At 39.6% G+C, this 22,457-nt stretch overlaps 1 non-coding gene across 1 annotated transcript; it reads right to left on the reverse strand.

The window, feature by feature from the left end:
• Positions 1–22,061: 22,061 nt before the first annotated feature.
• LOC127116738 (small nucleolar RNA R71) lies at positions 22,062–22,168 on the reverse strand. The gene has a single exon (XR_007801533.1). It is a non-coding gene; the product is annotated as a small nucleolar RNA R71 (small nucleolar RNA).
• Between the last annotated feature and the right edge of the window lie 289 nt (positions 22,169–22,457).

The following is a 22,457-nucleotide window of genomic DNA, read 5'->3' on the forward strand; positions in this document are numbered from 1 at the left end:
GCCAATTTGATACACCTGTCTCTTGACTCTTTTGTTAAATGCCTGGGTCATGCGCTTCTGATATATCTGCCCGTGACAAACAGCCGCGAGTCTCTTCTCATCAATCAAATTTACCTGATCGAGTCGAGTTGGAATCCATTCATCCTCGTTTAAACCCGCCTCTCTCATGATCCTTAGAGATGGAATCTGAACTTCCACTGGTAAGACGGCTTCCATTCCGTAGACTAAAGAGAATGGAGTTGCTCCTGTCGAGGTGCGCACTGAAGTGCGGTAACCATGGAGAGCAAACGGTAACATCTCATGCCAGTCTTTGTACGTTATTGTCATCTTTTGTATGATCTTCTTGATAATCTTATTAGCAGCCTCTACGGCGCCATTCATCTTCGGCCGGTACGGGGAAGAGTTATGGTGTTTTATCTTGAACTGCGTGCAGAGTTCAGTAATCATCTTGTTGTTCAAGTTAGTACCATTGTCAGTGATAATTCTTTCAGGGATGCCATATCGACAAATAAGACTATTCTTGATGAACCGTGCCACCACATTCTTGGTAACAGAAGCAAATGAGGCCGCCTCTACCCACTTTGTAAAGTAATCAATAGCAACAAGAATGAAACGATGTCCGTTAGAAGCAGTAGGTTTAATCTCTCCAATCACATCGATGCCCCACATTGCGAAGGGCCAAAGGGCTGTCAACACGTTCAATGGAGCAGGAGGTACATGTACTTTGTCCGCATAGATCTGGCACTTGTGACAGGTTCTGGAGTGATGGTGGCAATCAGCTTCCATGGTAGACCAATAATACCCTGATCTCAGAATCTTCTTGGCCATCGTATGTCCACTAGAATGAGTCCCAAAAATACCGTCATGTATGTCTTCCATAATCTTTTCTGCTTCCTTTTTATCCACACAGCGAAGCAGAGTCGAATCATAATTACGTTTGTACAACACTCCATTACTCAGAAAGAATTTAGCGGAGAACTTCCTCAGGAATTTTTTGTCATTGATGGATGCCCCTTCAGGGTATTCCTGAGCTTCTAAATATCTTTTTACTTCGTGGAACCAAGGTTTCTCCTGTACTCTCTCAGTGTTAAGTTCATAACAGTATGCTGGTTCTTCTAATCGTTCAATAATGATCCTGGGAGCTTCACTGCCCCATCTGACTCTGAACATAGATGACATGGTAGCCAATGCGTCTGCCAACTGATTCTCTTCACGTGGAATATGTTCAAATGTAACCTCTTCAAAGTATGGGATTAATGTCATCACCCGCTCTCGATAAGGGATGAGATTCGGATGTTTGGTGTCCCATTCTCCTTTGATCTGACTGATTACCAAGGCTGAATCTCCGTACACACTCAAAAACTTGATTCGCCGGTCTATAGCAGCCTTGAGTCCCAAAATACATGCTTCATACTCAGCCATATTATTGGTACAATGAAAGCATAGTCTAGCAGTGAAAGGTGTATGGTAACCCCGGGAGAAATAATTACAACCCCAACACCATGGCCCAATGCATTAGAAGATCCATCAAAGACCATAGTCCATCGGGATCCTAGTTCGGGTCCTTCATCCGGTCTAGGTTTTTCGTAATCAGTAACAAGCATGACATCCTCATCCGGAAACTCAAAATTCATAGATTGGTAATCGTCCACCGCTTGATGAGCCAAATGATCAGCTAGCACGCTTCCTTTGATGGCTTTCTGGGTAGTATACTGGATGTCGTACTCTGTTAAGATCATCTGCCATCTCGCTATTCTTCCGGAGAGGGCAGGTTTCTCGAATATGTATTTGATGGGATCCATCTTAGAAATCAACAAAGTGGTATGATTCAACATATACTGTCTTAGTCGGCGAGCAGCCCAGGCCAAAGCACAGCAAGTTCTCTCGAGTAGTGAGTATCTTGTTTCACAGTCGGTAAACTTTTTGCTCAGGTAGTATATGGCATGCTCTTTTCGACCAGACTCGTCATGTTGCCCCAATACGCACCCCATTGAATTTTCTAACACGGTCAAATACATGATTAGAGGTCTTCATTCAACTGGTGGTATCAGAATTGGAGGTTCCTGGAGGTATTTCTTGATTTTGTCAAAAGCTTCTTGGCATTCGTCATTCCATATCATCTCTTGATTTTTCCTCAGTAATTTGAAGATGGGTTTGCAGGTAGCGGTCAAATGGGAGATAAAAAGGGCAATGTAGTTCAAGCGTCCGAAGAAACCTCTGACCTCTTTATCTGACTTCAATTCCTTTACTACTGACAATAAAGCCCAGGAGTTTACCGGATCTTACTCCAAAGGTGCATTTGTTCGGGTTCAATCTCAACTTGTATTTCTTCAACCTCTCGAACAGTTTGTATAAATGATCGAGATGTTCTTCTTCAGTATGAGATCTAGCTATCATGTCATCCACATATACTTCTATCTCATGATGGATCATATCATGAAACAAAACCACCATAGCACGCTGGTATGTTGCTCCTGCATTCTTCAAACCGAATGGCATTACTTTGTAGCAGAAAGTGCCCCATTGCGTCACAAACATAGTTTTCTCCATGTCCTCAGGTGCCATCTTAATCTGATTATAACCCGAGAATCCATCCATGAATGAGAATACTTTGTGTTGAGCGGTGTTATCTACCAGAACATCGATGTGCGGGAGGGGAAAGTCATCTTTGGGACTCGCTTTATTCAAATCTCTGTAATCTACGCACATTCGCACCTTACCATCCTTCTTCGGCACTGGTACCACATTAGCGACCCATTGAGGATAAGAAGTAACGGCTAGAAAACCGGCATTGAATTGTTTCATAACCTCGGCTTTGATTTTCTCAGACATTTCAGGACGCATACGACGAGCCTTCTGCTTAACAGGACGGCAACCTTCCTTCGTCGGCAGCCGATGCACCACTATATCAGTATCCAACCCGGGCATGTCTTCATAAGACCAAGCGAAAACCTCTACATAGTCATGTAACATCTGAATCAATCTTTTTTTGACACTGTTTTCCAAGCCTGCTCCTATTTTGACTTCTTTTCTGTCTACTTCAGTACCCAGATTTACAATTTCGAGTGACTCTTCATGCGGTTGTATAGTCCTTTCTTCTTGCAGTAACAGTCTGGCAAGCTCTCCAGGTACTTCACAATTTTCCTCACTTCCATCTTCGGCTTGGTAGATTGGATTTTCAAAGTCATAATAAACAGTAGCGGAATTATTATCAATAGGATCCAGAGTGGATACGGATCTGCAATTTGTTACGTGAGTGTGTGTAAGAAAGCATAGCTTGTTTGAAGGACGACAGGAAAGATAAAGAGCGCGATATTTGAATGCGAAAAAGTCCATTGATTTATTGAATATGAATATGCTTATGAAATGACAAAACCCTTAACAAATTAGCTATTGTGCCCCGGGCGTAGACACAATGCTTTAAGAAGTTCAATTGAAAAATTAAAAATTTGCAATACTAAATGGACAATAACAATTACTCCTGACTAAAGGAAATCGGGATAGTGTCTTCAGCCTTCCAATTATTGAGTCCGTCACCAATTGTTGGGTAGATCCAGCTATCCAGGTCGCATTCGCTATCAGCATCTTCTACAGCATTGATTTGATCTTTGATCATCTGTTCAGAGTTGAATCCCAGACCAGATTTATCAGACTTGTAGGGCACCTTGATCAGTTGACCCCAACTAGTACAACCACCGTTTTCAACTACAGCTTGAGCATCTTTCAGAGAGATCATGGCGGGAGGAGCTCGAACAACCTCGGGCACAAAGGGAGTTGGCTTAAGGACATGACTGGGCGGAGGAACCACTTCAAATGATTGAGACGGAGTCTCGAAGAATTCACCATCCATCTCAACGTATCTGAAGGTATGCACGCTACTGACAATGTATTCTTCTTCCCCACACACAGTGACGATCTTACCCTCTATTGGATATCTCAGCTTTTGATGGAGAGACGAAGCTACGGCACCTGCCCCATGAATCCAAGGGCGACCCAGCAAGCAGGAATAAGCGGGGCGAATGTTCATTACGTGAAAGGTAGTGTCGAAAACCTGAGGTCCTATCTTGATAGGGAGAACCACTTCACCATGGACAACACTCTTCGCACCGTCGTAAGCACGCACCACAATGTCACTAGGTTTCAGTTCAAGGCTTTTACAGTCAAGTTTATCGAGCACGGCTTTCGGTAGCACGTTCAAAGAAGAGCCATTATCGATCAACACATGAGACAAAGTGATCCCCTTACACTCAATGGAGATATGCAGAGCTTTATTGTGGTTCTTTCCCGCTGGTGTCAGGTCAGCATTGGAAAAACCTAGGCCACCGTCAACAGTCAGATTAGCAACATAGTGTTCGAACTGATCGACGGAGGTCTCCTGAGGTACATGGGCAGTCTTCAAGAATTTTATCAAGGCATTGGCATGAGATTCAGAAGATAACAACAAGGATAACATCGAGATTTTAGACGGGGTATGCCCCAACTGTTCTACCACATCAAAATCACTCTTGCGGATGATTTTCAGCACTTCTTCCATCTCTCGTTTGGCAACATCTTCAGTAGTGACTTCGATCGGTATCTCTGACTGAGAAGGGTTGACTGGTTCCTTTCCTCGGGTTTCGGGAACTGGAGGTGAGATCTCTGGAGAAAAGATCCTTCCGCTTCGAGTAACTTTACTAGTCCCAACAATGTCATTAGGATTAGCAGAATTACCAACTTGCTTCACGCCATGGATGTAAACATCACCGCCATAATTCCACGGGATGGCTTTGCTTGAAGAATACGGTACTGGGCCAGGTGCAGTAATGATTAGGGGAGCTACCTTGGGCCCAACAGTAATCTTCACGGGTACCCTGGGAGCAGTAATCTTCACCGGAACTTTGGACCTTGCAATCACAGATATTTCTTCAACAGTGTTTTCCACCTTAGGAATCCTTTCGAAGAGAATCGTACGATCATCTATCAGCTGTTGAATACCATTCCTCAATTTCAGGCAATCATTGGGTCGGGATATACAGAGATCGCAATTTTCAGCACATCCTGGAAATAAACCAGCTTGCAACAACTTCTTCTTGATGATCAGGAGAGAAGATGTTAAGTCCGCTACAGTAGTGATGAGAGAATCGTCATCGAGAGCATTAACAGCCTTGTCATGATTAGGCATAGGTACAGTGATGACATTAGGAGTCTCCGGAGGTTCGAATTCAATTTCCCCAGCGTCGATCATATCCTGAATTTTGTTTTTCAACAACCAACAATCGTTTGTATCATGCCCGGGGCTATCGGAGTGATATGCACACTTGGCATTGGGATTATAACGAGGCGAAGTAGTGTTGACATTTGCAGGAGGACCTCTGAGAGTGATTAAGTTTGCCTTTAGCATACTTTGCAGTGCTTGTGCTAAAGTCATATTGATCTTGGTAAACTGCCTTCTTGGTCTGTCTTGTCTGTGCTGGAAGTTTTGAGCAGGCGGGGCTGCGATTGTCACTGCTCCAACGGCATGGTCACCATTTTTCTTATTATGATTCTTTTGGCCGTACACAGCATTTGATTCATTCTTCCCATGATAGGAATTTTTGCTGCTTGTAGAGGTAGCTGCCTGTATCTTTCCACTTCGAATGCCGCTCTCCACCCGTTCACCTGTCAGTATAAGTTCAGTGAAACCTGATGAAGAACTTCCCAGCAGATGGCTGTAGAATGGGCCAGTCAGTGTACCCATGAACAGGTCTACTAATTCTCGGTCAGTCATAGGGGGTTTGACCCTGCCAGCCAAATCTCTCCATTTTTTAGCATATTCTTTGAAGCTTTCTTTAGATCCCATAGCCATATTCTGCAACTGTAGCCGAGTAGGCGCTAGCTCAGAATTATACTGGTACTGTTTATAGAAAGTTGTTGCTAAATCAGTCCAGGTGCGGATGTCAGAACTTTCGAGCTGATAATACCATTCCAACTGAGTGCCAGACAGACTTTCTTGGAAGAAATGGATCCACAGCTTCCTATCAGTGGTATGCGGCTGAATCTTTCTCACATAAGCCCTTAGATGCATCTGAGGACAGGACGCACCATCGTACTTAGTGAAAGTGGGGATTTTGAATTTGCGAGGAATGGTCACATCGGAGACCAGACCCAAACTTTCGAAATCCAGACCAGGCGCCTTCTGACCCTCCATGGCTAGCATGCGTTCTTCCAGCAACTTGTACTTATCATCTCTTGGAGAGTACTGTTCGTTTTCATAATCTTCATCATCATCCTCAGGGTTGGTGGGATCAACATTCTCCTCCTCTGAATCATTCTCCGTCTCCTCTTCTGGACCATTCGGAAGTCTAATCTTGATTCCTGCAGTCTGTCCTTTACGTCTCCTTCCCGGGTTAATGTAACTCACAGCTTTCTGGTCTTTCTTCTTCTCGAGCAAGAGAGCCTTCAGTTCTTCCTGCCCCTTGGATAAGCTCAGCATCATCTCCTAGAATTGAGCATTCTGAGCCTGGAGATCTTTGACAGTTTGTTCGAGAGCCATTTTTTCTGTTTAAGAGGAAGACCGTGAGAATATGGTCCTTTAGAGTACCTGTTTATGCAATGTTATGTTATGCTATGCAATGTATGGAATGTTTCCAAGGACTTTCGGAATTTAACTTCGCGTAAACTACCAAAAAGAGAGGAACTTTTATTACTAATTTCTTAATCAATGTTCATAATAATAAAAATACAATGAAAGCTTAAGTCTCCCAGGGGCGGCTTCTTTTTGGGCGAAGATATGCATTGAGTCTTCGTTCCTCATTAAGCTGGCTGGTGAGCTCTAGTACTTTCTTCCTTTCTGCATTGAACTGAGCTTCGAAAGTATCCCTTTCCTCTCTCAACTGGGTCCAGGATCTCTTCAATTCCTCCATATCGGTAGGCATATCTGGATAAGGAATGATCTGGGAAGCACCTCCTTCAACTCCTGGTTCAACAATCAGTGGACTGATTGCAAGGTATGGCATGACAAGTTCACGAGCTCTGGCGCGTACCCATCTGAGATAAGGCTCCATGGGAATAGAGTTTTTCTGTCCTAAAGTGCTTCTTTTCACCATGCCCCAAGCTCGTACAAACCTTTGACGGAGACCTTGAGAGTCATTGTCATAGTCAAACACTATACCTTGAATAATCATTTCATGTGGACTATCTCTTCGAGCATACCCAAACTGACGTAGGGCTAAGGCAGGATTATAAGTAATACCTCCTCTTATCCCCATGAGCGGTACATTAGGGAATTCTCCACAACGGTCGATGAGGATAACATTTTCTTTGAGATTAGAACACCAACGGATGTCTGAATGGGAGAGTGCCATTATTCTTTGAGACCATTTCAGATTTTGATCATTCTTCAAGACTGATTGAGGAAGGTGCGAAATAAACCACCTAGACAATACGGGTACGCAGCACATGAGAGTCCCTTGCCTCTTCATAGTACAAGTGTGAAGGGAATGCAAAATATCTCCGAGCAAGGTAGGCACAGGGTTATGAGTGAGGAATATTTTAATAGCATTCACGTCTATGAATTGGTCTGGATTAGGGAATAACACCAAACCATAGATTAGCAATGCTAGAACATCTTCAAAAGCATGGACATTCATAACTTTTAGGAATTCTCGGGCCTTACTTATCAGAAATTTGGCAAGTAAACCTTTCATTCCACTCCTTGTTACCCAATTGGTCTCAATGTCAGACTTTGTCATGTGTAAAGCTGCGGCAACTTCTTCAGACTTCGGAATCTTTCCTAAACCACTGAAAGGTGTTTGATCAAGAATGGGTATCCCAAGCAGCTTGGAGAATTCTTCTAATGTAGGTACCAACTGATAATCTGGGAAAGTAAAGCAATGATGTTTAGGATCGAAGAACTGGAATAGGACTCTCATCATATCTTCTTTGAAACCAGTGGTAACCAAATTGAGGAGATGACCATGTTTCTTGATGAACTGAGCCTGATCGGGAAGCTCTGACACTAAATCCTTTAGTTGAGGAGAGATTGCTACAAGATTGATCCGGATGGTCTTCCTGGAAGCCATGACCTGTTTAACAGAACAAAGCTAAATTCCTAAGTCCTTGAAATGGTTAGTATAATGCCATGATATTATGATGTTATGATGTTATGTTGTTATCAAGCACAAGCAAGTCACACAACAATCATTTCTAGGTTTTAAGGCTTGCATGAGTTCCATAGGTAAATACCCCCCCCCCCCCACTGAAGTTTGGTTGGTTCAACCTGTCCTAGAATAGTAACCGGGTTCTAGAAGGATCTCAAATCATCGACCTTTCTTTAAGTCCACTTCAGTGCAACACCAAGTGGTTGACCAAAGCTTCCCTAAAGTCCAATCTCAAAGAGTGCAGTATCGAGTATCAACCAACCTCAGTCGGAACCGAAGTCAGTTATCTCACTACTTTCTAATGGCTAGGATGAGTCAATTAGGGTTCTAAAGGTCTGGTTAATGCTTTGATGACACCATGCGAATGCCAAATTTTTCCTCAAGTAAACATGAGGACCATCAGGACATCCAAAGTGTCACATTAACCGTAGCCATCATTTTAACCATTCCAGTATACGCCGGATAATCGCGATGATCTATTGCTACTTACCTAAGGTACACTAGATCCGGGTGTAGGATCTTTCACTCAACAACTCCCTTAAAAGAAGGAACCATTAGGAAAACATAGATGATTTTTTTTTTAAGATGGACCTCTCTTTGTAGTCCCCAGCAGATTCGCCAGTTCTGTCATACGGTGAACTGACTTTATTGTGTTTTTAATCGCAATGTCGCGGTTAGCAAGAGTCGCCACCGACTTTTCTTTTATCCAATAAGGAAAGGTGGAAAAGAACAGGAAAGACCTTAATTTAGATTCTTAGGTTCGGGAGGTACGTTATACAAAGGGAAGGTGTTAGCACCCTTTGTATCCATGGTTATCCATGGGCTCTTAATTGCTCAATCGTTTATGTTTTCCTAGTTTGAAAAAGAGTGTTTGAGAAATGTGTAGGAAATGTTTTGAAAAGGAGAATTTAACTTTGTAATGATTCTTGTATGAATGTATACAAAGTGGTTATCTCGTTTAATTTTGAAAGTTGTTTAGAAAAATATAACTCGGCAATGATCCTAGTACGGATGTATGCTAAGTGGTGATTTTCTAAAAAGGATGTTTGAAATGTGTGAGGTGTGAAAAGTATTTTTAGGTTATGAATGAGCAATTAAGGGTTATACCTGTCCGAGGTCTTTACAGTCATTTCCTATCCTTATGAGGGTAAAACTGTCCTTACTATTGAGAAGTAAGTAGTTTATCCTTTGGATGTAAAAGGGTCATCGATTGGTCATTGAAGGCAACAGTTGTGAGGATACCTTGGCATTCGAAGGGACTATCATCATTTAACCGTAGGCTACACCGAAGGGTCATCGAGGGACAAAGACAGCATTCGAGGGACTATGATGATTTAAACCGATGGGTCTTTGCTAAGTGCATCCCCACATTCGCGGGACATGACCGTAATACCGTAATCGTGGGGTAACAAAAGAGAGGTCCGATATCATTTATTTAAAGGCAAAGTTTTTGCAATTAATTAGGTAACCGTAATTAAGTAGGTAATTAGGTCCATATTAAAACCAATACATTAAGAACAATTAAGCCATTAGGGTGGATCTTCGCCATAAAATTAATACATTAAAATCAATTGAGTAATCCAGAGTGAATTTCCATAAGGGTATCCCACACATAAGGTGGAACACCTGGCCGACCGTTTCTTCGAGAATATGTAAGCCTTTACATAATTCAACACACGAATTAGAGCATCGAGATAAAGTATAATTTGAAGGTTGCACCGTAAAATAAACACAACAGTCATGAACTCAGGCCAAATGATACAGAATTATAATAACTCATGATTAGACAAGCATAAAATAGAACAGCAAGAAAATGAAACAGCCACTGTCCCATTCGCCCCTGCTTCGCCTAGCGAAGGCTTAGCGAGGGCTCGCTCCAGGCTCGCTTAGCGATGTGCTAGCGAGCGGCGACAGATTTTGAGTTTGACAGCAGCATGACTTCTGTAACCCTGAACTTCATGGCATTTAATTATAGGAATAGCATGGACAAGTATTCAGGATATTCAGGCATACTTAAATGAAATCAAATTACATATCCGAAAACTTAATCATGATGCCTTGCATGTGTAAGGATTATGGATTAAAAGCATAAAGCATTAGTGACACGCAAACCTGTTTGTAACTGAACTTGGTATCGGATGGAGTTGGGCGGCGGTAACTTTGGTGCGGAAGAGCGGCCTTCAGGGTTTCTCGACTCGGAATTCTCTAAGTTGAGCTCCAAGGTTTCTGTGCCAGGGTTTCCGTTCGTCTTCCTCCGTCTTTTCGTGGCTGAAGCTTGGCTATTTATAGTGATTATGATGACCTAATGGGCTCAGAGTGAAGCCCAGAATTTTCTGTTATCTGTCAGCTTCGCTAGGCGAGCGTGTAGCGAACGTTCGCTAGGCGAAGGATTTGCTCGCCTAGCGAGCAGGCTAGTTTGGGCTTTTACTAGATCTGATGCTTCGCTGGGGCGAGTGTCATAACGAGGGGTTCGCTAGGCGAAGGAATTGCTCGCCTAGCGAGCAGGCCAGTTTGGGCCATTTTCTGGATTGGGCCACTCGTGAGCTGGGCTTTTGTTCCTTTAGAGTCAGTGCCTTGCAAAATAAGTCGGAGAGTCTTGAAAAATGCTTTGTAATATCAACGGGCAAATTTTGGGGTATGACAAGGTGGAACTAATGTTCTATGCGATGTTAGAACATGTTATTCAACAAGTATGCAGCTACTGGTTGAAGAGCAGATGTTTTTAGGTATCAAACAAAGGGATACTTCTGTTTGGAACCTACTCCTGACCTGGAAGAGGAGACATCTGTGTGTGCTAAGTTGACAAGGGTAGGGTCAACTGTGTATGTGCTCAAGAAGGTCACCTTTAGAAGTCTGATCTCTAGAAGTTGAGCTGGTTGAGATGTGACATGTGCAATCTCCTGCTGTTTGGCATATTCCTGTTGATTGATCAGGGTTGGATAGCTGTTCCCTGAAGTACTATGGTGTGTTGGAAGACAAGTCTCCTGGATGTTAGTAGTCAATAATGGGATAACCTGATTGCTATACCATTTAAGAGGATTGGAACCATGAATCGTGTTATTCAAACACCACGGTTCAGAAGTGGCAGTTCTTTCGAGGAGTGAGAATATGAAGATTCAGAGGTTAGTTGAGGTAGTATGCTCTAGCAATGCATATTTACCATTGACTGGTGCTGTTTTGTATCACTAGTACTTATGGTCAGCTGGAGTCTGATTGGTGTGATTGGAGTATGTATAGGTATAACTCATAGAGTTAGTTGCCACTGGCAGGGATGGTGTATGTCAGGTTGAGACATTTTTATACAATGCATGGTTATTGGTGTGGAGTTTCCATGATTGTTAAGTTGAGGGGGAGTCTTGGTTAACCTCCTCAAGTCTGGTCAGCCTAGGGTCTGGTTGGCTGTTAACCTGTGTCACATGGGTTCTGGTGGTTGTGTGACACATTTGCAAGGAAGAATTCATCTCTCTCATTCCTAAGGGTGAATTTAATCTGGGAAGACTTTCAAAATTGTCTAGGTGCTTGCAAGCAGAAGATGTTGACACAAGAAGAGTACTTTCAAAGTATTCTTATGGTGGAAGTATCTGAAAGGAAAATTGGGAAAGGATTTAAGATCAATGTCTACTTGTGCCAAGTACAAGTGTGTAATTAATTATCCTTGGAGCTCAAGATAACGGATGTTCTTAAAGATGTTGGAACATCACTTCTTCAAGACCCTGTGCAGAATCACAGGAAGGATAGTACATTGGCTTATGATCTATCTCTTTGGTGGCAGCAAAAGCATATGATCTCTGAAAAGGTTTCCTGGCAAGAAACTTGACTCAGCCTTGGTATGTACAAGAAGAAGAAGACATCATAGTCTTGATGGTGGTTACTTGGATCAGTTTATTTCTGATCTAGGTAAGGAAGTGCATTAGCTTATGCACACTGTGGAGTCAAGAACAAGTGGCAGCAATCTTGACATCATGGAAACAGCCTTGCCTTAGGATGTGAAATCCTTGGTAGAGCTGAAGGGTTAGTGTCTAACTGGTCCTTCTGAAGACTCATACATCAGAGTGTTTGATGTCTTTGGAGAAGAAGCGGGGATTCATCAAGGTGTGAGCTTGGATGACTTAACTGCAAACCAGCAGGATGGAGGTTGTTTACTCAAACTTGGTTCCACAATCAAGTCTATGAGAACATTGAACTCTTGTTCTGTGAAGGGAGGAAGTTCTTTCAAGTGGCAGAAGAAGGAGCTGAATTCAACAGCTAGATGTCAAAACACAATGTTGTGACATTTGGTTCAACATCAGACTCTTAGTTGGTGAAGTGGCACATCAACTTGAGATAGAAAGGTCTACAGGGTTGTAGATTGGATACTTCAAAAAGCTTGAAGTTCTAGTCTCACTTGAAAGGTCAGAATATCTTTGGGAGAAGTCTGATAACCTTGGGGAGGTCAAAAAGCAGCATTTGACCTTTTCATATGAGGATTCATGAAGGAGGTAATCACCCAGTGGCAATTGGTTTACCTCAGAAGTGAGTTCGAAGAATCAAGATAATCAACATATGGCAGCTGATTATTCTTGAGGAAAGTCTGAGACAAATTACTCTTGAGTAGAAAAGTAGTAAGTTGAAGACAAAAGGAGGTGTTTTCTATTCATCCCTTGGAGCTTGTGGTAGGAGTTCTGAGCTATCTATGGAAGAGTATCTCTTGTAATGGGATGAAAATGTATAAGTCCCAATGTAGGTCTGGGTTCTTCTTGATCAACCTGGTGACTCAGTGACATCTGAAGACTATCAGATGTTGTGCCTTGTATTGGTGTGAAGGATGTCCCAGCTGATGTTAGAACATCTTGTGAAGGGGTCTTCTGTTCTGGTGAGAAGAGAGATTGACACAGAGTGTGAATGTGTTCAGCTAAGAGGGTTGAACAGAGGGTGTGCTCTTGAAGACATGAAGATGCGTCTTATGTTTTCCATTCATCAAGTGGTCTGGTTTCTCTATGAATCAGGAAGTATGTGAAGGTCCAACCGTGGTATGTTGGATATGCCCATGTGTGATCTCCAATCTTCAAGAGGAGAGTAGGGTGTCCCTGACAGGGGGAGTTCTGGCCTTGAAGCTGCAAGTAATCATCAAGCTTGTGGTCTAGGTGTACTCAGATAACCAGGTATGGCACCCTGTCAATTATAAGGATGCTGTGTCAAGGCTGAGTGAGCTGAAGAATGTCTGACCGAATGTCATGACATTGCCCTGGATAATGCTGCTAATTCCTTCTAAAAATTAAAGTTAGTAGGAATTATGAAGGTGATGTGTCAAATTCTGGTAAATCAGAATAAGCCAGATGGCTATAGCTGTGTGGTACAGGGGGAGTAACCATCTGCTGAAGTGTGGGAATTTGACTGTATCAGTGCCAGATGTCAAGTCTCTACTGGAGGTATGACAGGAACCTTGGGAAATGTTGAATACTAGCAGAATGCAGGAAAAAGCCGCGTGAAATGTTAAGACATCGCGTGCAACGTGTCTGACTGCATATATGGAATAGTCTCCATGCACTGGAACGGCTGTTTTGGAAAAGAAACAGTCAAGAGCTATAAAAGGTATTCAAAGATAATCTGAGATTTTGTTGGTGATTCTCTGACTGTTTCTCAGAAAAAATAAATGCATCTTGACCAAGCATTTATTTCTACCGGAAATTCCTAAGCACGGGCTGGACTATTTAAAGGATGCAATAGCCCTCTTCCTCTCACAAGAAAAACACTCCATTCTCAGAATCATGGGGTATGTTAAGGTTTGGCAAGCTGCGCCTGGATCTGGTTTGGTGAAGGGTGCCTTTACAAATGTTTAGCTAAAAAGGGGGAGAGAAATATAGTCCTGGGGTTGAGAATGTACCAGAAGCAAGCCAACTGTGGATGTGGCAGCAAACAGAAGTTGGCATCAGCCACAAAATCCACCAACTGGGTTTACCACTTGTGTCTTGTGATCTGAGTTAAGAAGACAGTTGTGCCTTGTGATCTGAGTTACATTGTCTATGTACTCAGCATTACATACTCTTCAGGAAGCTCTCCTGTTGAGGGGAAGGGTTCTGGTACAACTGATTCTGGTACCTCTACTTTCTCATGTACACCAACTTTGGTGTTTGTGGTGGTGGAGCCAATGACAGAGATGAAGAGCATTCCCAAATTGGGATGTTTAGTCCAGTGTATTGTTTATTTGTTTTAGCTAAAATTTGCCAAAGGGGGAGATTGTTAATTCCTTAGGATTGGCATTAATTTTAGAAAACAAATAATGTAATCATCTCTGTTGTTTTAATATGTTGGGTTGAAGAAATTCAACATCTGGACCAACATGTCATGTACGATGTCACGACATCAAGTCTGTGACATCGCACATGTGTAGAGAACTGAATTAGTTAATTCAGTATATATTTCTGGGATCAGCAAGGATATCTGGTGAATATCCTAACTCCCATGTGGAGGTCTTGAAGACTCAATCAAAAGATATATAGGCTTAAAATATGGAGATATATATGGAGAGATTCTAGGATTGAAGACCTTGTTTGTAGCAGAATTTTTCTGCTGAAGTTGTAACAGCAAAGAACAAGTCTGCTGCGATTTCTGAAGGCCCAAATCCAGTTGGGTGATTAGGTTATAAATAGCTGATTGTAACCTAGTTTTTGTAAGCCTCTTAGAATGAATTTTTAGAGGTGTGTGTAAGGTAAACCTCCCAATCTGTGGGAAGGTTACCATGTGTATCTCAGTGGTAATCCTGAGAGTGTTTGTAACTCAAAGCCTGTAGGCAAGAGTGATTTTGTTCTTGAATGAAGTTGTGAAGCAAGTTCAAGGTGTGTTAACATTACATTGTATTTGTAGTGATAGGAATGGAAACTGGAGGTTTCTATCTAGGAGTTCCTAGGTATAGATTGCATTGGGTAGGGATTAAGTGATGAGTTATAAACGGGTGAGTTTAACTCTGAATTGATACTACTAATAGTGGATCTTCTTCCTGGCTTGGTAGCCCCCAGATGTAGGTCATGTTGGACTGAACTGGGTTAACAATTTCCTGTGTTGGTTTTCCTTCTGCATGTGTTCATTACTGTCATAACTTAGCAGGTATTCCAGTCAGCTTATCAAGATGATAACTGAACTGGCATATAGCCTTCTGGTTGAATGTCAATCAGAAAGTTGTAACATTCATCAGGGACAGTACATACTGAATGATAAGTAGGTTAACTTTAGTTCAGTATTTATTTAAGTCTGTTCTTTTCAAGGATAACAGACCTGGCTGAAGGATCATAGTGAAACTGTCAAACTGGATGTTTTGACAGTTGATACTGAAGGTTGATACTGAAGTAGAGACTAGTTGGTCTTTTACATTATTGCAAACTTAGCACAGCACGTTTCCAGAACATAACATACTCAGCATATGTTCTGGATGTCGAACTGAATGTTGTGACATTCATTCCCAACAGCAGGTGCTAAAGTGTAGGATGATTGGTTTTTCTGGTTCAGCATTTTTCTCAGGCTATTCTTCAGGGATTCAATAGCTTAGAGAAAAACCAGGAAACCAACTACTAACCTACAATTAATGAACCTAACAAATAGCCTAGTTGTTAGCAATCTAATAAGTGGAAATTAGATTGACGTGTTCAACCTTTAATTCAGGAAATACAAGTAAAAGATATACACACTGGAACAATGTAACAGATGATGTCCACAAACAACAGTAAGACATCATGCTGATAACTATGGAAGAAAACAACAGAAGTGAGTGCTAGGTTCGATTTCTGTTGAGTCTTTCTTCCTGAAGCACAGAACCAGGGGTTCATACATTCTAGAGTGACATAGAATGAGATGTAGTGACATCTGTGAACCTGTGCATATTAGTACAGTGGTTAATAACTATCTTGCTGTATTAGTTACAATGTTAGATCAGATGTCATGACGTGGTGGATAACATCTGAATTCTGACTACACCAGAATTTCATATATATATATATATATATATCGCTAACCGTCTCAACGTATATGAAATCTTACCTCCACCTTTTATTTTTGAGCGTTGTTGAAAGTCCACAAGCGTTTTCTCTGAACTTTGCCCAGAACCTAATTTAGGATAACCATTTAATTGTAAGAAATTTATAAAATGATTAGAATATAATTTACAGTTAATTAAACATAATCGGTCACAACTTAAAATATTTATTTTTTAAAATATTTAATAATAACCTCCACTTTATTTAAATAATTATTAAATTCAAGTATAAATTAGACTATACCCCCGTTTGAATTTGTTCATTTTAAAAAATTATCAAGAGTATATTCCTAATAATATTTTAATTTTATAATAATATTTGGGCATTATAACGACTTAAAATGGTAAAATTTATTTTGGACTTATAAGTTCAATATTTTGACGTCTGAACAAATATTTAAATAGAAATATTAAAATAATTTTTATATAAATAATATAATTAAAATAAAATGGACATTATAACAACTTATCAGTTACTTATGAAAATGATTTGGGCTGAACTTTGACGTATAAAACTCCTTTGAAATTTTAGAAGAATTTTGACCACAAAATAACTCTAAAAACTATGAACCGACACCGTGAGAACTTTGACAACTAAAATTAATATTGCTATATAAAGAAACTAGAGGAGGAAATAAATAGAGAGGTAAGTAAGATGGTTTATGAATGAATGAATGAAAATTGGGTGCGAAAGACCCCTATTTATACTAGTTGTAAGATATTAAAATAATATAAGTGTATTTTATTTTGCCCATACCTTCTAACTTTTCAACTCTTGCTAGTAAATACGTCTTTATCAAATATTTACTAGTCTTTCATCAATAGTTTTCACAAATGTTCTAGTATAACTTTGTGAAAATAATTGATGAGAAATGTATGAGAGCTTGATTTTCTAACGTTTCATGACATAAGATCATGTAGGATATTAATAGAAAAATAAAATAAAATATTTTTTTTTATAAAATGAAATAATAATAATAATAATAATAATAATAATAATAATAATAATAATTTCATAAATTTATTAACTTAAGAGTATTTTATTTAGTATTTTATGTTTATTTAAAATTAGTTTGTAGAGTAAAATAGTGATATTCAAATAAAATAAAATCAAATAATAGTAATAATAACAAAAACAACAAAAGTAGTAATAATAATAATAATAATAATAATAATAATAATAATAATAATAATAATAAAAATAATATAGATAACTAATTAACTTAAAATTAAGTATTTTAAATATTAATTTCAAAGGTTAGTTTGTATAATGAAACGATGATATTCAAATCGAATAATAATATTAATAATAAAAATAAAGGGTAATTAATCAATAAATTAATTATTATAGCGACTAGTTTTAATGTTTAGTTTGTAATAATTAGCGATGTTAAAATTTTAAATATAATCGAATATATTATTTATGGAATGAAAAATTAGGATGTTATAGTAATCGGTCTTTAAGTCAAAAGACTTGGATTGACAAGATCCAGGAAACTATTACGAGGGATTAAGAAGTTGATAAAAATGCATCACACATCATGTCTGGCATATTCAAGACCAAGTCTCCCATTCAAGATCTTACCAATCTTTTAAGTAAGTTTGCTCTAAAGAAATCTTGCGTTGTCATTGCTCGCTTAGATCGAACATGTCCTTCGTTTAGGGAGCATATCTTTTTAAAGGTGCTTTGTTCTCACTTGGCGAGATCTCTGATTGTTATTTTGGTGTTATTTTTTGTTCTTTTACTTATACTTTGTGATTACAATGTTAAAAATCTCCTTCACATGTGTTATCTCATTTTTATAAGTTAGGTTTTATTTTGATTATTGTGAATTAAGTTAATAAATACTATTTAAGTAATTTTTGCACTTATCATCACCCTAAAACTATTATTTAACAAAAAGGATGTCACCACAAAATCTAGTTCCCTCATAAATCATCGTTCACCTTCATTTTACCTAGTAGAGCAAGATTTATAAGGCGTAAGTCTCGGATCTAGACCTCCCTTACACTTTGGCATAAAAACATTGGACCATCGAAAATTGATTTAAACACCAAATTAATGAAAACCACTCTTCCTCCAAGAATGAAAACCTATTTTTCCAAGAATCAAGCTTGGAAGTGATAAGGCTCATAGGAGATTTCTATAAGAGGGGTGGTTCTACTTAGGAGGTCTAGATGTTTAAACGGAAGCTACTCCCGTTTACAATGCAATGAGCCTTTTGCGAATATATAAACAAAATTTAATGTTTTCAAATAGGACTAATTGTCCATTACAATATATAACATGAATATAATGTTTTCTTTTCTATGAATATGATACGGTCAACGGGAAACAAAGATATTCATAAGCACTTAGTCAACTACTTTGCAACAGATAGACATTAACAACCATGCACATAACATGAAGTCAATATAAGAATTATAGGCATAAATATTGCCCAGAGAAAAAGAAAATAAGTAAATAACATTGCCACATTTAATTAGCATAAACTTTAAGACAAATAACTAAATACAGTAACATGCATGTTAAATATGATACCTAAGAAAGTTCAAGCATAATTCAAACATAGAAATGGATCAAACTTAGATCAAACCATAAAAAGAACATCAAGAATTGCATTACATAGAACACGTATATAGATACATAATTGATAAGGATAGTTCAAATAGATAGGAACGATATTACCTCCAATGATGATAGATAATGAGTGCTCTCACATATCCCACACTTATAAATCAAGGAATAAACAGATATATATATATATAGAGCAAGCATCATATATAGATTTAAAAGCGATCCGAGATATCGAGAACACCAAGTTCCCTACGGATGTGGAAGAAAGGCTCTGTTGCAAGTAGTTTTGTGAAAATATCGGCAAGTTGATTTTTGCTATCAACATGCTCGAAGACAACATCACCTTTCTCAACATGATCCCTAAGGAAGTGATGCCGAATTTCAATATGTTTAATGCGCGAATGTAGTATAGGATTTTTGGTTAAGTTGATAGCACTTGCGTTGTCACAAAAAATAGGAATACGTTCAAGTTGAACATTAAAGTCGAGTAATTGTTGTTTGAGCCACAAAATTTGAGCACAACAATTACCAGCTACAACGTATTCCGCCACGGTCGTTGACAAAGCAACTGAAACTTGCTTTTTGTTGTGCCAACTCACTAAAGAATTTTAATAAAAATGACAAGTCCCAATTGTGCTTTTCCTATCCGATTTGCAACCGCCAAAGTCGGAGTCAGAGTAGCCAACCAAAGAGCAATCACTTCCCTTAGAAAACCAAAACACATACTTTGAAGTACCACAGAGGTATCTAAGTATGCATTTGACGGCCTTTAAATGTGATTCTTTGGGACATGATTGATACCTAGCACACATACATACACTAAACATAATATTTGTTTGAGATGCGGTAAGATAGAGGAGGGAACCAATCATACCTCTATTCCTTTTTATGTCTATGACCTTACTATTTTCATCCCGATCCATATTAGCCGCAGTAGGCATTGGAGTGTCGATTACTTTGGAGTTTGCCATATCGAAGCACTTGAGTAACTCATTGCAATACTTCGTTTGGCTCACAAAATTTCCTTCTTCAAGTTGCTTGATTTGAAGTCCGAGGAAGTAATTTAGCTCCCCCATCATGCTCATTTCAAATTCTTCCTGCATCAACGTAGATAATTCCTTGACCAAATTTATGTTAGTAGATCCAAAAATAATGTCATCTACATAGAATTAAACTAAAATAGAGTGTTTTCCTTGACGCTTAATAAAAAGGGTTGTATGATCACACTAAAATTCACCGTATTTCTGACTCCGATTTCGCATGCATTCTTAGCTTTTATTGTTGTTTTGCTTTGTTATTTCTTTGTTTTCTTATGTTTTCAGGTTTTTATAATAATCGGAGCTTGAATCGGGAAAAGGAGCGAAAAAGGAGTGAAAACGGGCGAAAACCTAGAAATTCAGCGTTTTGCACTTACGGCACCCACCGTGGCGGGCGCCATGGGGTTAGCCATGACGTGGCCACGTCTCAAGACCACTCCTCAACCGTCAAGACCCACGATCCCCACTCCATCATCCCCTGTAGGGACCATGGCGGGCGCCATAGGCCTGTGGCGGGCGCCACAAGGCCAAAATCAGTAACCTCCACTTTTTAGTGGAGGGGCGTCCCTGTCATTTCATGCTTTCAGTTTTTACTATAAATAGGACCTTAGATTTTCGTTTTTCTTCATCCAGAATTAGAATTCTCTAGGCATATATCAGTTATAAAGCAGTTGCCATTCCACATCGGGGTGCCTCTGCAATCGAGTGATCGAGTCTGTAATCTGTCTGTGGTTCGAGTTTTTGGAGCACTCTGGAGGAAGTTAATCCTGCCGCCATTTTAATTCAAGTTCGTATTTTACTTTTATTTATTTCCTGCACTCGCACATTTACGTTGTTTATTTCCTGCACTCGCACATTTACGTTGTTTATTTCCTGCACTCGCACTTTACGTTGTTTATTTCCTGCACTCGCACATTTACGTTGTTTATTTCCTGCACTCGCACATTTACGTTGTTTATTTCCTGCACTCGCACTTTACTTTGTTTATTATCCGCACTCGCTTTAAATTACTTTTATGAAAAACTATAAAAAGAATATTTACTTTATCATGTCTAACTAATTCTATAAAGGTTAGAATGTAAGGATCGTAATTAAACCAGTAATCAGTATAATTGTTCGTGGAAACACCTAAGGGCTATTTTATCTTTCAATTCAAGTAATTGTTTTTAACTATTTCAAAAACAGCCAAAAGCGCTTTGTCTAGTTTATTAGGAGATTTTAGATTAAAAAGAAAAGAGATTTTAAAACGATTTTCGGACGCGTTAGGAAGTTTAAACTCTGGTTCGTAAGAACCTCTTTTTGCTAAGAAGTCCAGGTTAAAATACTTTTCAACTTAGTTAAGATACTATATTTCTTAAAAATAGGTTTACTACTCTAACGCAGTACGCACCTTTTTATCCGTGACAATAGGAGGGGTTGATTAGAGAGTACAACTCGGTTCTGAATACGCGAAAGCGACAATTCCTGTTAAATTAGTTCTTTTCAAAGGAGAAAACACTGCCCATAAGTAGTTCCACTAACAAGTACTGGATTATCATTGATTGCGTGAATTACATTCGAGCCTGTCTTTATTTATTATTTAAAATTATAATTTTATTTACCATTGCACCCTTATTAAAACCCTTAAAAATAGTTGCCTTAGATACACACCATAACAACAGGTTTGATAGATTGACACTTGGTCTCTGTGGATTCGATAATCTTTTATATTACTTTGACGTGATTCGTACACTTGCGAAAAACACGCATCAAGTTTTTGGCGCCGTTGCCGGGGACCAATTTCGTCAAATTTCATTAACCTGTAGTTATACCGTTTAGACTAAGGTTGTTACCCACCGGTCAATGCGAAAGACTCGCAGTGCCGGAAGTTTAGTAGACCCTCTAGCTGAACCTGAACGTTACGCTCGCGCACGTTTATTTTCCATAGGAATAGGATAGCTATGGCCGAAGAACAAAACCGAAGACCTCTTAAGGACTTCGCCCAACCATCAAACGAGGAACCTAGTTCCAGTATAGTAAACCCCGTTATCCCAGCCAATAATTTTGAACTTAAACCATCCCTGCTGCAATTAGTGCAACAGAGACAATTCTCAGGTCTCGCTACTGATAACCCAAACCAACATTTAAAAAACTTTCTTCAGTTAGCAGACACCTTTAAAACCAATGGAGCTTCTCCTGAGGCGATACGCTTAAGATTATTTCCCTTTTCCCTCAGAGATAAAGCTCTATCATGGTTAGATTCCCTTCCACCCAATTCAATAACAACTTGGGATGACCTTAGGAAAGTTTTTCTTGCTAGATATTTTCCCCCAAGTAAGACCGCTCTTCTTCGAAACCTTATAACTAGATTTACCCAACTCCAAGGAGAGTCGTTGTTCGAAGCCTGGGAGAGATATAAAGAACTATTAAGAGCATGCCCACACCATGGCTTAGAGAATTGGCTAATCATCCAAACCTTCTATAATGGACTTCATTATAACACTAAGATGACCATCGACGCTGCCGCTGGTGGCGCACTGATGAATAAACCTTACCCTGAAGCTAGTGCCCTTATCGAGGATATGGCCCAAAACCATCAATCATGGGGAGTAGAACGAGCGACAGTGGAAAAGAAGGAAGCCCAAGGAGGAATACATGAGCTAAGCTCTATAGACATGATGCAGGCTAAAATGGACGCGTTGGCCCTTAGAGTCGAACATATGTGTACAACTCCGAATACT

This window comes from Lathyrus oleraceus, chromosome 1, assembly GCF_024323335.1.
Source record: "Lathyrus oleraceus cultivar Zhongwan6 chromosome 1, CAAS_Psat_ZW6_1.0, whole genome shotgun sequence".
Classification (NCBI taxonomy): domain Eukaryota; kingdom Viridiplantae; phylum Streptophyta; class Magnoliopsida; order Fabales; family Fabaceae; genus Lathyrus; species Lathyrus oleraceus.